Source organism: Bos taurus, chromosome 11 (genome assembly GCF_002263795.3).
Source record: "Bos taurus isolate L1 Dominette 01449 registration number 42190680 breed Hereford chromosome 11, ARS-UCD2.0, whole genome shotgun sequence".
Classification (NCBI taxonomy): Eukaryota; Metazoa; Chordata; class Mammalia; order Artiodactyla; family Bovidae; genus Bos; species Bos taurus.
In genome coordinates, this window is record NC_037338.1 from 48,870,755 (window position 1) to 48,885,955 (window position 15,201).

The window sequence follows — 15,201 nt, forward strand, 5'->3', positions numbered from 1 at the left end:
TCCCATCACTTCATGGCAAATAGATGGGGAAACAGTTGAAACAGTGACAGACTTTATTTTCTTGAGCTCCAAGATCACAGAAGATGGTGACTACAGCCATGATATTAAAAGATGCTTACTCTTTGGAAGAAAAGTTATGACCAAAGTAAACAGCATATTAAAAAGCAGACATTACTTTGCCAACAAAGGTCCTAGTCAAAGCTATGGTTTTTCCAGTAGTCATGTATGGATGTGAGAGTTGGCCTATAAAGAAAGCTGAGTGCAGAAGAATTGATGCTTTTGAAGTGTGGTGTTGGAGAAGTCTCTTGAGAGTCCCTTGGACTGCAAGGAGATCCAACCTGTCAATCCTAAAAGAAATCAGTCCTGAATATTCATTGGAAGGACTGACGCTGAAGCTGAAACTCCAGTGCTTTGGCCACCTGATGGGAAGAACTGACTCATTTGAAAAGACCCTGATGCTGGGAAAGATTGAAGGCAAGAAGAGAAGGGGACAACAGAGGATGAGATGATTGGATGGCATCACTGACTCAATGGACATGCATTTGAGTAAATTCCGGGGTTGGTGATGGACAGGGAAGCCTGATGTGCTGTAGTCCATGGGATCGCAAAGAGTTGGACACAACTGAGCAACTGAAATGAACTGAACTATGGGGGTCACATTCTCCCAGGAAAATGGAGAGTTTCTTCCAAAAGAAGAAACACCCCATCCCAGCACATGTATTATTTTTCCCTGCCAAAAGAATCCTGGTGATCTCGATTTTGGATACCTTGTGTATAATGTTTATCTCAAAGACCTTCTAGTTCTTCATCCACTTCCTGCCAGAGCCAGAGTGGGAGGTGGAGCAGGGAGACAACTCCCCTTCTTGACTCATGGTGTCATCAGAGTCCCAGCAAGAGAGAGATGGCAACAGAGTTACAGCTGTGTTATTGGAGAGAACATAATAAACAGAAGAATTTTAGACACATGGAGGAGATGAAAGGAAAACAAAAAGGATGATGCAGCATCTCCAGGATAGAAACGTGGAGCACCATCAGCACTGTCAGCTTGAAGGGACCGGGAAAGGAAGTGGTGAAAAGAACCCTGAGAGGCCTGTAGCTGAAGGATGGGGTTGCTGAAAAGCGGCTGGGGCCTTCCGTGTCGGAACCAGGTTACAGCTGCCAAGCCATCGTCCACTGGTAAGGGCGTTAGAATAGTCAGCACTCTGCTGGTGCTTTCCAACTCCCCTCCATTTCCTGCTGGTGTCTGCTGTGGGCTGAAGTCAGCCAGAGCCCAGAAGGGGAGGGAGATCCAGTGACAACTGATGCAGGTCAGCTCCTGAGGACAGAGCACAGTGGAGAAGAGAGAAAGGATTTGGAGAGTTGAAGGGAATATTCAGCACATTACTATTTGTGTTTGTTTTGTTTTTTAAATTTTGTATTTATTTATTTTAATTTTTGGCTGTGTTGAGTCTTCGTTGCTGTGCGTGGACTTTCTCTAGTTGCAGCGAGTGGGAGCTACTCTTTGTCGCTATGCACAGGCTTCTTACCGCAGTGGTTTCTCTTCCCCGGGAGCAGAGGCTCTAGGCACACAGGGCCAGTGGTCATGGCTCGAAAGCTCTACAGTGTTGGCTCAGTACCTGTGACCCAGGGGCTTAGTTACCCATAACATAGTGCATTACTGCTAAGTCAGTTCAGTCGTGTCCGACTCTGTGCGACCCCATAGACGGCAGCCCACCAGGCTCCCCCGTCCCTGGGATTCTCCAGGCAAGAACACTGGAGTGGGTTGCCATTTCCTTCTCCAATGCGTGAAAGTGAAGTCGCTCAGTTGTGCCCGACTCTTAGTGACCCCATGGACTGTAGCCTACCAGGCTCCTCCGCCCATGGGATTTTCCAGGCAAGAGTACTGGAGTGGGGTGCCAGTGCATTACTATTAAATCAAAGAAACACAGTAGAAACTGTCTATTCTTTACTGAGCACTACTATGGATCTAGCATGAGGAAATGATGTCAAGCCAAGGCTGGTGAGTAAACAGGTCTTTCTCTTTGAAAGGTGGTCTGCAGGGAGAGGAGATGCTCTGAGACCGCAAGAAGCGGCCACCCAAGCACATGTGGAGACAAAGCAGGATGAGGAACAAAGCAAATCCATTTTCAGGTCCTAGTTTCAGCTCTCTGAGAGGGACTGGAGGCCTGTTTTCATGAAAGTCCCTGAATTCCATAGAAAAAGTTTCCCCTTTACATACAGCAACTTGAGGAAGTTTCTATTTCTTACAACCAAAAAACTAGGGATACATTTAATTTGAAACAAAAGAACATTAAGCACACATTTGCATTTAATCCATGTAACAACCCTGAGAAGTAGGTTCCCTTGTTCCCATATTATTTTATTACTTTTTAATATTGATTTATTATTTATTTGGCTGTGCCAGGTCTTAGTTGTGACACGCAGGATCTTTTGGTTGCGGCTTGTGAATTCTTAGTTGCTCATGTAGAATCTAGTTCCCTGACCAGAGATTGAACCTGGACCCCCTGCATTGGCAGCACAGTCTTAACCACTGGGCCACCAGGGAAGTCCCCCCATTTTATTGTATTATTTTTATTTTTTCCCCAATCAGGGACTGAACTGGGGCCCTTGGCACTGAAAAACATGGAGTCCTAACCACTGGACCCCCAGGGAATTCTGCTCTTATCGCCATTTTAAAGATGAGTCTATTCAAGGTTTAGGGTTTCTCAGTGGTGCAGTGATAAAGAATCCACCTGCCAGTGCAGGAGACGCAGAAGACTCCAGTTCAACTCTCGGGTCAGGAAGATCCCCTGGAGAAGGAAATGGCAACCCACTCCAGTATTCTTTCCTGGGAAATCCCATTGACAGAGGAGCCTGGTGGGCTACAGTCCATGGGGTTGCAAAGACTAAGTGACTGAGCATGCACACATTCTAGGTCTAACATTAGGCAATCTTTATCTAGGGGTCTGGTACTCACACACTCAGGTCTGCCTGACTCCAACACTCTGGAATTTTCTAGGACTCCACGAGCTGGCAGGCTGGTCAAAAGCACTTTCCAAAACCAGAAGGTAACTCCACCCTTGACCAAGGCACCCCATGGGGACACTGGCCTCTCCATCAGCTTGCCAGCTAAAGCAGCTGGAGTCCTGGGAGGAGCCAGGAGGCCGGGCCACCCAGTGCCTAAATGTTTGAAAGGGACCAACCTTGGACTTGTAAAACTGCCGCCAAGTTTTTTTTCAAGTACTCCTGGGAAAGCAGTATATTTGCAAATGCCGTAATTCCTCAGCTAAATACCAAGGACAAAGTTGAATGCACTTAAGATCATCTCTGTGCTCCCACATTTTAGAACCCCCAGCCCTAGAGGTAGACTGAGTTTTTGGAGGAGGGTGGGCTTCCTACCTCTGGCTCCCAGGAACCTGGAGGGGAAGGGCCTCTCAGCCTCCTCCAGCTCCTCCCGGCCCCAGAACCACTCCCTGTGAGCCTCCCCCTCTCAGAGCAGGAAGGTGAGGTGAGGTAACGTCTCTGCTGATCAGCAGTGGCCACGAAATGAAAAGAATCTCAGCAACGCTGTGTTTAATTTAAAGCAGACCCACCCGCCTTAGCCAGGCTGCAATTTCACTCAGAATAACCAGTTTGTTTTTCTTAGACATTCCAGGAACTAACCAGCCACCCCATGTAAAACCCCATTGGGAATGTTAGGACGGATCTCTTGCTGGGGACCACATGCTCCCTGCCACCCCATCATTTGCTGCCTTGTTCTCCCTCAGGGACTCCTGCCTCAGGGGGGTTGGGCCTCTCAGGGGGGTCACTTGATGGCTGTCCCTTGCTCCCTGTGGCTCTTTTAGTCCCAAGCACCCGACGCAGTGCCCAGAGTTGTGGGGGTTAAAGGTTGTCAAATGGATCACAGTAGCATCTGGTCCATTCCTCCAGTGTGCTCTCTGTGCCCTGCTGGGCTCCCCAGGTGGCACTAGTGGTAAAGAACCCCACTGCCAAGGCAGGAGATGCAAGAGATGCAGGTTCAATCCCTGGGTTGGGAATATCCCCCGGAGAAGGGCATAGCGACCCACTCCAGTATCTTCGCCTGGAGAATCCCAGGGACAGAGAAGCCTGGCAGGCTATAGTCCATTGGGTTGCAAAGAGACAGATGTGACTGAGGCGACTTAGCGTGCACTCTTTACTGTCCTGTCAAGTCCTTTCCACGTCCTAGTAAAGTGTGCCGAAAGTTTTGGTTTTCGTTTTGTTAACGTTTGTTTGTTCATTCGGCTGCGTCCGGTCTTAGTTGCAGCGTGTGTGATCTCGTTTCCTGACCAGGGATGGAACCCAGGCCCCCTGCTTTGGGAGCTCGGAGTCTTAGCCACTGGACCACTTGGGAAGTCCTTTGTCAAAAGTTTTTACTGCTCTTTTTTACAGATGGTAAAGCTGAGGCTCACAGAGGTTACCTAACTTCTCCCAGGTCATCCAGCTGGGACTGAAGCTCTCCCACTCCCCCGCACCAATCTGAAGCCCAGGCTCCTCTGTTGCCCATCTGGACGCCTCACCCCACCCCCTGCCTGAGGGCTTCAAGGGTTTTGCCTGAAGGCGGTGCCCTTGTTGGTTACATCATTATGTCACTCAAGTGACAGCTGGTGAGAAGGGGTGCTGCAGTCACCAAGTTCTGTCATCTAGTTGTTCATGGTTTAATCACTAAGTCATGTCCAACTCTTGTGACCCCATGGACTGTAGCCCGCCAGGCTTCTCTGTCCCTGGGATTCTCCAGGCAAGAATATCAGAGTGGGTTGCCGTGCCTTCCTCCACGGGATCTTTCTGACCCAGGGATTGAACCTACGTCTCCTGCGGCTCCTGCATTGCAGGGGAATTCTTTACCACTGAGACACCAGGGAAGCCCTTCTCAGGCCTCTTTTTATTTTTTACTTATTTTTTAAAAATTTATTTTTTGACCGCTGCATGGACTTTTCTCTAGTTGTGGTGAGCACAGTCTGCTCTCTAGTTGCAGTACCCGGGCTTCTCATTGCGGTGTCTCCTCTTGTAGTGGAGCACGGGCTCTAAGGCTTCAGTAGTCGTGGCCCATGGGCTCAGTAGTTGCAGCTCCCTGGCTCTAGACCACAGGCTCAATAGTGGTGGCACTCGGGCTAAGGGGCGCCACTCCGCCACATGTGGGATCTTCTAGGATCAGGGATAGAACCCACGGAGAGAGGCGGGAGACAAGGACTCCCACACAATGTCCCCATTGACACTTGTGGATTGGCAGGTGGATTCTTTACCACTGAGCCACCAGGGGAACCCCTCAGGCCTCTTCTTAGATTCATGCAGCTAGGCCTAGGTTCCAGGAGCCCTGGGAGGGAGGTGATGGGAACAGCAACAACCAGGGAGCAGTTTTCAAGACTCAGGTGAGGAGAAGATTGTGGGCTGGGCCTCAGCTGAGCCCAGGCCTGGGTGGCCCAGATGGGTTTATTCTAGTGCCCCAAGGCCAGTTCCGGAGTCTGGTCTTCCTCCTCTAGGCCAACAGAACACAGCAGTTGGCACATTCTGGGCATAAAACTGCCCCAACCAGAGGACAGAGCCTGTAGTGCCGTGACCTACCTGCCTCCCGGGCCTCCCTGCCTGGCGTCTTCTCCACTCTCAGGGCTCAGGGTGGCTGGGAAATGAGCTCCCTGGCCTCACTCACGGGGTGTGTGTAGGGAAAGCAGGATGGGTGGTGGCTCCCCTGGGGGGCCAGCAGGGGGAAAGTGGGTGCCTCTAGTGGGGTGCGGAGCCTGGAGCCGAGGCCTGGCAGAGGGGAGCAGTGATAAGGGCCCACTGAGGGAGGTCGGCTCAGGGGACAATGGGCTCAGTGTGGGAGGCCTGGGTTATTGCTTTCCCTCTCTGCTCCCAAGAGGTTTCCATGGCACCCAGCCCCGACTTGGCCACAAGTGTCAATGGGGACATTGTGTGGGAGTCCTTGTCTCCTGCCTCTCTCCGGGGGGGGTGGAGGTGGGGGAGGGGAAATGGCCCTGTGAATGGCCCCTAGCGCTGCGCAGAGGGACTGTCTCCCCTATCCCCTCCTCCACCTTGGGAAAGTGGGGGGATGTTGAAGGGCTTTCCTGGGACGGCACTGTGTGGGGTCTCCATTTAGGCTTGCTCATCCCAGGAGAGGGACAGCCAGGTGACACAAATCACTTCTCTGCATTTTCCCCAAATCTAAGCCAATCAATTAACTCTCCCCTCTACTGACTCATCTATAGGAATGATAAGTTTCTCCAAGTTGGAGGAATGAGAGGCATTTTACAAGTTGCCAAGCCTTGAGGACATGCCACTCACTTTTTTTAAAAAACCAAAGAGGCGTTTTTGCAGCTAGTTCACCTAGTTAAGCCTTAGCACAAGGCAGCTAATGGCAAATGCTATCATTATACAAAGAAAATACTGTGACAGTGGCCTGGGGATTCTCGGAAGGGTTTGGAGAAGAGCTGGTAAAAGAGCTGGACCTCAGCAGGTAGAGTGGGTAGAAGCAAAGGTGAGGAGGTGGGAATGTTTAGAGAATCTTGGGGCTGGGGGCCTCTTGATGAGGGTGAAAAAGGAGAGTGAAAAAGCTGTCTTGAAACTCAATATTCAAAAAATTAAGACCATGGCCTCAAGTCTCATCACTTCATGGCAAATAGAAGGGGAAAAAGTGGAAGCAGTGACAGATTTATTCTCCTGGGCTGGCCTCTGAGAGCTGTCCTGAGTTGGGACCAAGAAGCATGGCACCTGGAGAAATAGGCCCCTCGGTCCTGGAGGAGGGTCCCACTGGTACCACACACAGTCCAGGTGGGACCAGCGTCACTGGCAAATGCAACTTCCCTCTGAGTTCGAGAGGTCACATTCCTGACATGCAGAATGTGACTGACCCAGTTGTTTTTTCAGAGCCAGGCTACACAGGTCAAAGGCCACTGGCCAGCGGATCTATTGGCTGTGTTTGGGTAAGCCATGCAAGATTCTCAAGGCTAGAATTTCTTTCTTTTTAAAATGAGCATGTGTAATTTTTGTACTTAGGAAAAAAATTACATTTACCTTGTAAAAAATCGACTTTTGTTTGTCCATTTATACAGGGAGGAGGAAGGTGAGAGATTTTTGCATGGTCTCGGAAGGGACTGTGGGACAGGCGGTAATAGGTGTGTGGGGCTACATGACTCTGAACACCCGAAAGGCCTATACTCAGTCTCAGGCAGAGAGACAAATCTCACAGATGTCATGTTGAGCTAGACATCCCCAAAGTGTACATCCTGCAGGATTCCATTTATATGAAATTCAGGAACCCGCAAAACTAATCTATGATGGAAATCTGAGTGGAGGTTACCTTGGATAGAAGGATTGACATGGGAGGGAGCAGAGGGAGACTTCTGAAGTGATGGAAATAGTTGGTGGTGATCTGGATGGTGCTAACCTGGGGAGTGGGATCTATCTATCGTCTGTCTATCTATCTGTCTAATCTGTCTATCTACCATCTAGGTAATAAGTCATTCGGCCATACTCTTGATGCATGCTTTTAGCACTTCCCTGGTGGTTCAGTGGCTAAGCCGCCATGCTCCCAATGCTGGGGTCCAGGGTTTGATCCCTGGTCAGGGAACTAGAGCCCACATGCCTCAACTAAAGATCCTGCACGCATCAACAAAGACTCCATGTGCCACAACCAAGACCTAGTGTGGCCAAAAGAAAAAAAAAAAATATGCTCTTGATTACACATGTTGTGTTAGAATTTAAAAAAAAGACAATAAAAGAGCAATTTTCTTCTGAATTTTCATTTAAGTTCAGTGGGGATCTAGGCCAATAAAGGCACTGGCTCTAATGAAAGAACTTGACATTTTTCAAGATGGCCAACAGAGATTTGAGGACCCCTTCTAGGCTGTGGGATTCCATTTTTGCCAGTTTTCTAAACTCTGCCTCTGAATTTCCTGATTCCCAGACCATTAATATCCTGCCCCACATGATAGGGACTATTTTTAGAGATGATTCAAGAAGAGCTTCCTCTGGGCTCCTCCTATCTCTTGCCTGCAGAAAGGGATGCTGACTGAGCACAAGGCTCCTTGCAGGTGGTCTGCACCTCAGGAAGACCTGGGAGGTCCCTGGGCCCTGTGCTTACTTTTAAAGACTCTGTTCAATAACATATCAAGGGCTGCCCTGGTGGCTCAGTGGTAAAGAATCCGTCTGCCAATGAAGGAGATGTGGGTTGCATCCCTGATCCAGGAGGATCCCACGTGCTGCAGAGCAACCAAGCCTGTGTGTCACAACTATTGAGTCTGTGCTCTAGAGCCTGGGAGCCACAAGTACTGAGCCCCTGTGCAAAAACCACTAAAGCCAGAGTACCCTAGAACCCATGCTCTGCAATGAGAAGCCTGTGCACGGCAACTAGAGAAAAGCTCCTCACACCAAAAAAGATACAGCACAGCCAAAAAAAAAATACATTTGAAAAATAATGTATCAAACATGTTAAATACAACCCACAGTGACTACAATAGATGTATGCATATATATATACATACAATATACTCACATATATGTTGTATATATTTTTTATTGCAAAGTATTTTTAACTGGCTTTAATAATTTTGCTTTTTAAAATAATAGGATATGAACAGCACATGTTATTTCTTGGTAATCTCCACACACTCTTGCAGAGGAGAAAATGTTACTTTCATTTTTCAAATGTAATGAAATTATTATAAATACTAAATTTACTGATTGATGTAGCTGACATAATGGTTCACTTTGTAGGCATTTAATTAAGCTTGTATTCATTTTGATTATACAGGGTTTTATTTATTTTTTTTATATACTTTGGAGCAAATTAATTTTTTTCCCTAGAATGCAAAGTTTTCCTGTGAGGATAATGGTCAGTGGATAAACTGGATCTGCCTGGGTTCACCTTAAAGGGGCTTCCCATGTGGTGCTAGTAGTAAAGAGCCCACCTGCCAGTGCAGGAGACATAAGAGATGCAGGTTTGATTCCTGGGTCAGGAAGATCCCCTGGAGGAGGGCATGCAACCCACTCCAGTATTCTTGCCTGGAGAATCCCATGGACAAAGGAGCCTGGTGGGCTATGGTCCATAGGGTCACAGAGAGTCGAACAAGACTGAAGCAACTTAGCATGCATGCTGGGGCTCACCTTTTAGGCCAGGTGAGTGGGCCCGGTCAGGCCCGTGGGGATCAACAGCAGAGCCCACAGCTGGGGTAGGCAGACAGGCTGTGGGTTGTGGACAGTGAACATGGGATGGTCTCAGAAAAGAGATGGCCATTTCCTGGGAGTTGGTGAAAATCAACTTTTCTGTCCTGTGGTGATGAGGAAAATGTCAGATTTAGCAGACTTTCAGAATTACAGCATTCTTCTGAGTCTGACAAAAATACAAATCTGATGAATCATTTTATTTAATTATTTATTTATTTGGCCATGGCTCACAGCATGAGGGATTCTATTAATAGTTCCCTAACCAGGATTGAACCCACGCCCCTGCTGTGGAAGCTCGAAGTTCCAACCACTGGACTACTAGGGAATCATTTCGAAAAGTCCTCTCACATGGTAGATCTGTATACACAAGCACAGACAAATCTGGAACAATGTACCAACGACTAGAAACACTGATTATATCTAGAAAGCATAATTATGGGGTCACTTTCATTTTCTGAGTCACTCATATCTGTAATGTTTGGATTTTCACAATGAGCATGTAAATCCATCTCTCTCTCTTTTTAAAAGTATTTCTTTCTCTAGCTGTGCCAGGTCTTAGTTGCAGCATGTGGGTTCTTTTTAGTTGAGACATGCTGGATCTTTAGTTGCTGCATGTTGAATCTAGTTCCCTGACCAGGGATCAAACCCAGGCCCCCTGCATTGGAGGCATGGGGTCTTAGCCATTGGACCACCAGGGAAGTCCTGTTAATCCATCTCTTGTTTTTACGTGATGAGTAAGCTCTGAAATGTGCCAGTTCACTCAAGATGCTTACCTTGAAACTTCAAAATAAAGTTTTTCCCAAAAAAATAAAGAGAATATTAGTGATATGTTCCAGGAGATTGAAAACATCATGCCAGAAATGTCCTTTCTGTCATTGATTAAAAATCAACAGAAAATTACCCATATAAACATATGTTAATAATAATTCAAAAAAAGGCCACCTGGCAAAAACAGTGAAGCTGTAGGTCGTGGCTTTGATCTGTAACCAGTAAGAATGTGTTTCTCATTTTTCTCCATTTTCAAAAACCTCGGTTCCAAAATATTTGTCACGGGTGACATTTCAGTCTTGGTCCTTTTAAAAAATGTGTGGCTCTGCTGTTTGACAAGGTGAGATTTGGTTGAAAGGTGAAGCTGGAGATCGTTTCTCTAAGGACTGACAACTTTTTGGTGGTAAAGCTTTGGCCATTTGTTCACTGAGGACCTCCCAAGGGTACATGCATGGCTAGTTGCTTCAGTTGTGTCTGACTCTTTGCAACCCTGTGTACTATAGCCCGCCAGGCTCCTCTGTCCATGGGATTCTCCAGGCAAGGATACTGGGGTGGGTTGCCATGCCCTCCTCCAGGGGATCTTCCCAACCTAGGGATCGAACCTGTCTTCTTCACTGCAGGCAGATTCTTTACCCTCTGAGCCACTTGGGAAGCCCCCTCCCAAGGATATCAACTAACAATTTCTAGCCCTGAGAGCTGTACAAGCTAACCCACCCCCCTGGGGAAATGCACATCACAAAACGTCATCTCCGAACACCCACAGGACACAGCCTCCAGGCTAACTGGGAGCCCATGGCACTTTGCATTATGCTATGATTGTCACCAGGCAAGTTTTTGAATTTGGTGGTCATAGAGAGGACTCAAAAAAGGGAGGCAGGCAGGTTACCCCAAAACAAGCTCTGTATATTTTAAAAGAATTAATTTCTTTGGCAATTTTTTTCTAAAATGTGTAGATGAATACTATGTAAGTTGATTAATCAGAGGAAGTTCTGCAAATGAAAATTTCAAAGGAGAGGCTTCACCTCTGGGTGTCCAACTTTCCCCTGATGGATTGGCTTATTCATTTATTTAGCATTGGCTGCCCCTAAAGGAAGGGCTGGGGGAGGCTGATGGAACAAGTGGAGGATATTTGTAGACAAGCCATGTATGACTCCAGGGAATTCACAGTCCAAGGATTTCCCTGGTGGCCCAGTGTCTAAGACTCTGGCCTCCTAATGCCAGGGGCAGAGATTCAATCCTTGGTCAGGGAATGAGATCCCACATGCCACAGCTAGGATCAAAGATCCTGCAACCAAGACCTGGAACAGCCAAACAAAGAAATAGTAAAAACAAATATTTTAAATAAATTTCTGTTGTTGGTAAGCCACTCTGTTTATGGTGGGGTTTTTTCCTATAGCAGCCTGAACCAAGGCAGTATCGCTGTGAAATTATAGACTGAATGTGGTAGTCATAATTTTTCTAATATACATTACAATAAATGAAAACTATAGAAAGTGGCCATACAGCATGCAGAATCTTGTTCCCCAACCTGGGATGGAACCTGCACCCCCTTAACCATTGAACAGCCAGGGAAGTCCCTAAAATATTCTAAATACCTGCTCACATATCACCTTAAGGTATCTTATGTGTCAGCCACGGTGTGAACAGCACTTGAGGAAACACTGACTTTGTAGAGGAAATTTGATACACACAATATGTATTAATAATCATATCCTAAAACAGGGCCCAACTCATGGGTGTGAGACCAGGGCAGTCACGGGCCCCATGGTCAGAAGGGTCCTGTATTGGGGGTTTAGTGCTGCAGCGCATTGTCTTGAAGTTTTAAATTTCTTTTTAAGTTGAGATATAATTGACATATAACATTATGTTAGTTTCAGGTGATGCATGTTAGTTTCATAATGATTCTATATTTGTATATATTGCAGAATGTCCACCACGCTAAGTCTAGTTAACATCAGTCACTGTTCTTTGTTACTAATTTTTTTTCTTGAGATGAGAATCTTAAGGCCTTTATCAACTTTCAAATATGCAATACAGTATTATTAACTACAGTGACTATGCTATACATTCCCATGACTTATTTATTTTATAGCTGAAAGTTTAACTTTTGGCCATTTTACTCATTCCTCCCACCCACATTCCCACTCCACCCCCTTACTGGTCCCACCTCTGGCCAGTCTGTTCTCTGTATGTGTGAGCTCAGTTTTGTGGGTTTTTTGTTTTTGCTTTGGAATCCACGTGTTAGTGAGATCACACAGTATTTGCCTTTCCCTGTCTAACTCATTTCTCTTGGCGTAATGCCCTCAAGGTTCATCCATGCTGTTGCAAGTGGCACGATTTCATTCTTTTTATGGCTGAGTAATATTCTGCTGTGTATCTATCTATAGATCGATAGGGGTAGATAGAGACCACATTTTCTTTATTCATCTGTTGATGGACACTTAGGTTGTTTTCACATCTTGGCTATGGTGAATAATACTGTAATGAACATGAGGATGCATGAAGTTTTTAATAATTTCATCTTTGAGTTCTTTTTTTAAGTTTAAAAAATTTTTTGACCGTGCCCCGTGGTGTGTGGGATCTTGGTTCTCTGACTAGGGATTGGGCCTGACCCCCCTGCTTTTTAAAAATTTTTTATATTTGTTTTTGGCTGCATAGTGTCTTAGTTGTGGCCCATGGGGTTCTCTCTAATTATGGCATGCAGGCTTAGTTGCCCTGTGGCATTGTTCCCGAACCAGGGATCGAACCCTCATCCCCTGCAGTGGTGGGCAGTCTTAACCACTGGACCACCAGAGAAGTCCCTTTGAGTTTCCATTTTGTAAGTGAAGTCCAATGAGATAATGAAGCACGTCCCAGCGGCTTGGAGCCTTGTCTCACACACCATTCTGTCTTCTGCCACCTCCCTAAGATGTGGTTCTGGCTGCCCACTCCTCTGACTACCTGTGTCCTAAGCTCTTCCAACTCCCTTTCTTACCTCTGCCCAGAAACCACTGCCCCTTTCAGCCCTGGTTGGAGGGTTCTGGGCACCTAGGCCCTGCTGTGTCTCGGGATAGGGGATGGGGGCAGCCATCTCTCCCCTGGGCTGGTATCATGGGCCACTCAGCTCGGGCAGGGCTCTTGCTCTCCCCTGATCCATGTACCTAGCACATCCCCCTTAGGATCACCTGTCTGCCAGGGGTCAGAGCACAGGCCCACAGGAAGGGAGACGCATGGCTCTCCATGCTGATCCAGCAGCTATGGTGGGAGGGGAATCAGACAACCAGTGATGTGTGAGCACCCAGTTGAGGAGAGCAGGTTGCCTGGATGCCTGTGAGCATCTGCCATCAACATCCCCAAGCCTGAGGGACCAATAACACTAAACAGAAAACAAAAGCATCATGGCATATAGATGATCTTATTTGCAAAGCAGAAATAGAGACACAGACATAGAAAACTAATGTATGGATATCAAGGGCGGGGGGAGGCAGGGATGGGATGAATTGGGATTGACATATATACGTGACTAAAAAAAATATATGTATTTATTTATTGCTGCATTGGGTCTTTGTGGCTGCCAGACTTTCTCTAGTTACAGCAAGCGAGGGCTACACTCTGGTTGTGGTGCACAGGCTTCTCACTGTAGTGGCTTCTCTTGTTGCAGAGCATGGGCTCTAGGCATGGGCTTTAGTAGTTGTGGTTCCCAGGCCCTAGGGCACAGGCTCAGTAGCTGTGGTGCACTGGCTTAGTTGCTCCAACACATGTGAGATCTTCCTGGATCAGGGATCAAACCCTCGTCTCCTGCGTTGTCAGGTAGATTCTTTACCACTGAGCCACCAGGGAAGCCCAACGTATGTATACTATTGATGTTGTTGCTCAGTTGCCCAATCATGTCTGACCCTTTGTGACCCCACGGACTGCAGCACACCAGGCCTTCCTGTCCCTCGCCATCTTCCAAAGTTTGCCCAAGTTAATCAAGCGCATTGCATTGGTGATGCCATCCAGCCATCTCATCCTCTAACGCTACTGATACTATATATAAAATAGATAGTTAATGAGAACCTACTGTATAGCACAGGGAACTCTACTTAATGCATTTGTGATGACCAGATTGTAAAGGAAATCCAAAAGAGGGGATATATGTTAACATACAGCTGATTGACTTTACTGCACAGCAGAAACTAACACTATATTGTAAAGCAATTACACTTCAATTTTTAAAAGAAAAAAATAAACACCATGACAGGTCAAGAAAGAGCTTTCAGCAGAAAAGAAAAACTTTATATTTTAGTACCTTTAATGATACTTTTTCTTTTTTTTTGAACAGGGGCTGCTATGCTTTCCTTTTGTACTGAGCTCACAGGGCTTCCCACGTGGCACAGTGGTAAAGAATCTGCCTGCCAATGCAGGAAACACAAGACATGCCGGTTCAATACCTGGGCTGGGAAAATCCCCTGGAGGAGGAAATAGCAACTCAATCCAGTATTGTTGCCTGGGAAATCCCATGGACAAAAGAGCCTGGTGGGCTATAGAACAGTGTCACAAAGAGTTGGACACAACTGAGTACTTGTGCACGCGCACGCACACACACGCACACACACACACACACACTGAGCCCACAAACATGCAGCCAGTCCTGACCCAAAGCAGTGCCTGGGACGTCTTGCTGGGGCCATGCAGGTAGTTTCTGGGGCGGTGGGCGGGGGGGTGCTGGGCGGGCACTGGAAGATGTTTGCTGGAGGCTGGAGGCTCCAGGGAAGCATCAAGGTAGACGGAGTCACTGCTTTGGGATTCGGAGTCAGATGGGATTTTAGACCTACAGGGCTGGGGCGAGGCAACATCAAGATAAGGAGCAGAGGTGGAAACTCTGGGTCTGCTCCAGGGACTGCAAAGGCATGGTCTGGCTGGAGCACTAGCCAGGGAACAGGAACCATGGGACATGACTCAGGAAGTGGGTGGGGTCCTGGAAACTAATCCCAGGAACTGGGCTTGGTCTGCGGTCACGGACAGGAAGACCCAGATAGTTTCTGATGAGGGAGATAACAGATGTGAAATGTGATGGTGGGGTTGGCAAAAGGCCTAGAAAAGGAGATCCAAGGCTGGGAAGGGGCGAGATCAGGCCTCCTGTGTTGATCATACAAGTAACAAGTTACACTTTTTTTTCCAATTAAAAAAATTATTTTTAATTTCTGGCTATGCTGAGTCTTTGTTGCTGCGAGTGGGCTTTCACTAGCTGTGGTGAGTGGGGGCTACTCTCTAGTTGCGGTGGGCAGGCTTCTCATTGTGGTGGTTTCTCTTGTT

The 15,201-nt window shown here is 47.2% G+C and overlaps 1 long non-coding RNA gene across 1 annotated transcript in view; it reads left to right on the forward strand.

Annotated features, from left to right (window-relative positions):
• The first annotated feature begins 215 nt into the window (after positions 1-215).
• LOC112448788 (uncharacterized) overlaps positions 216-15,201 on the forward strand; it is a 54,322-nt gene continuing 39,336 nt past the window's right edge. Inside the window, exon 1 of the long non-coding RNA XR_009496452.1 lies at positions 216-1,176. This is a non-coding gene — a long non-coding RNA (uncharacterized lncRNA). The remainder of the gene's footprint in view (positions 1,177-15,201) is intronic.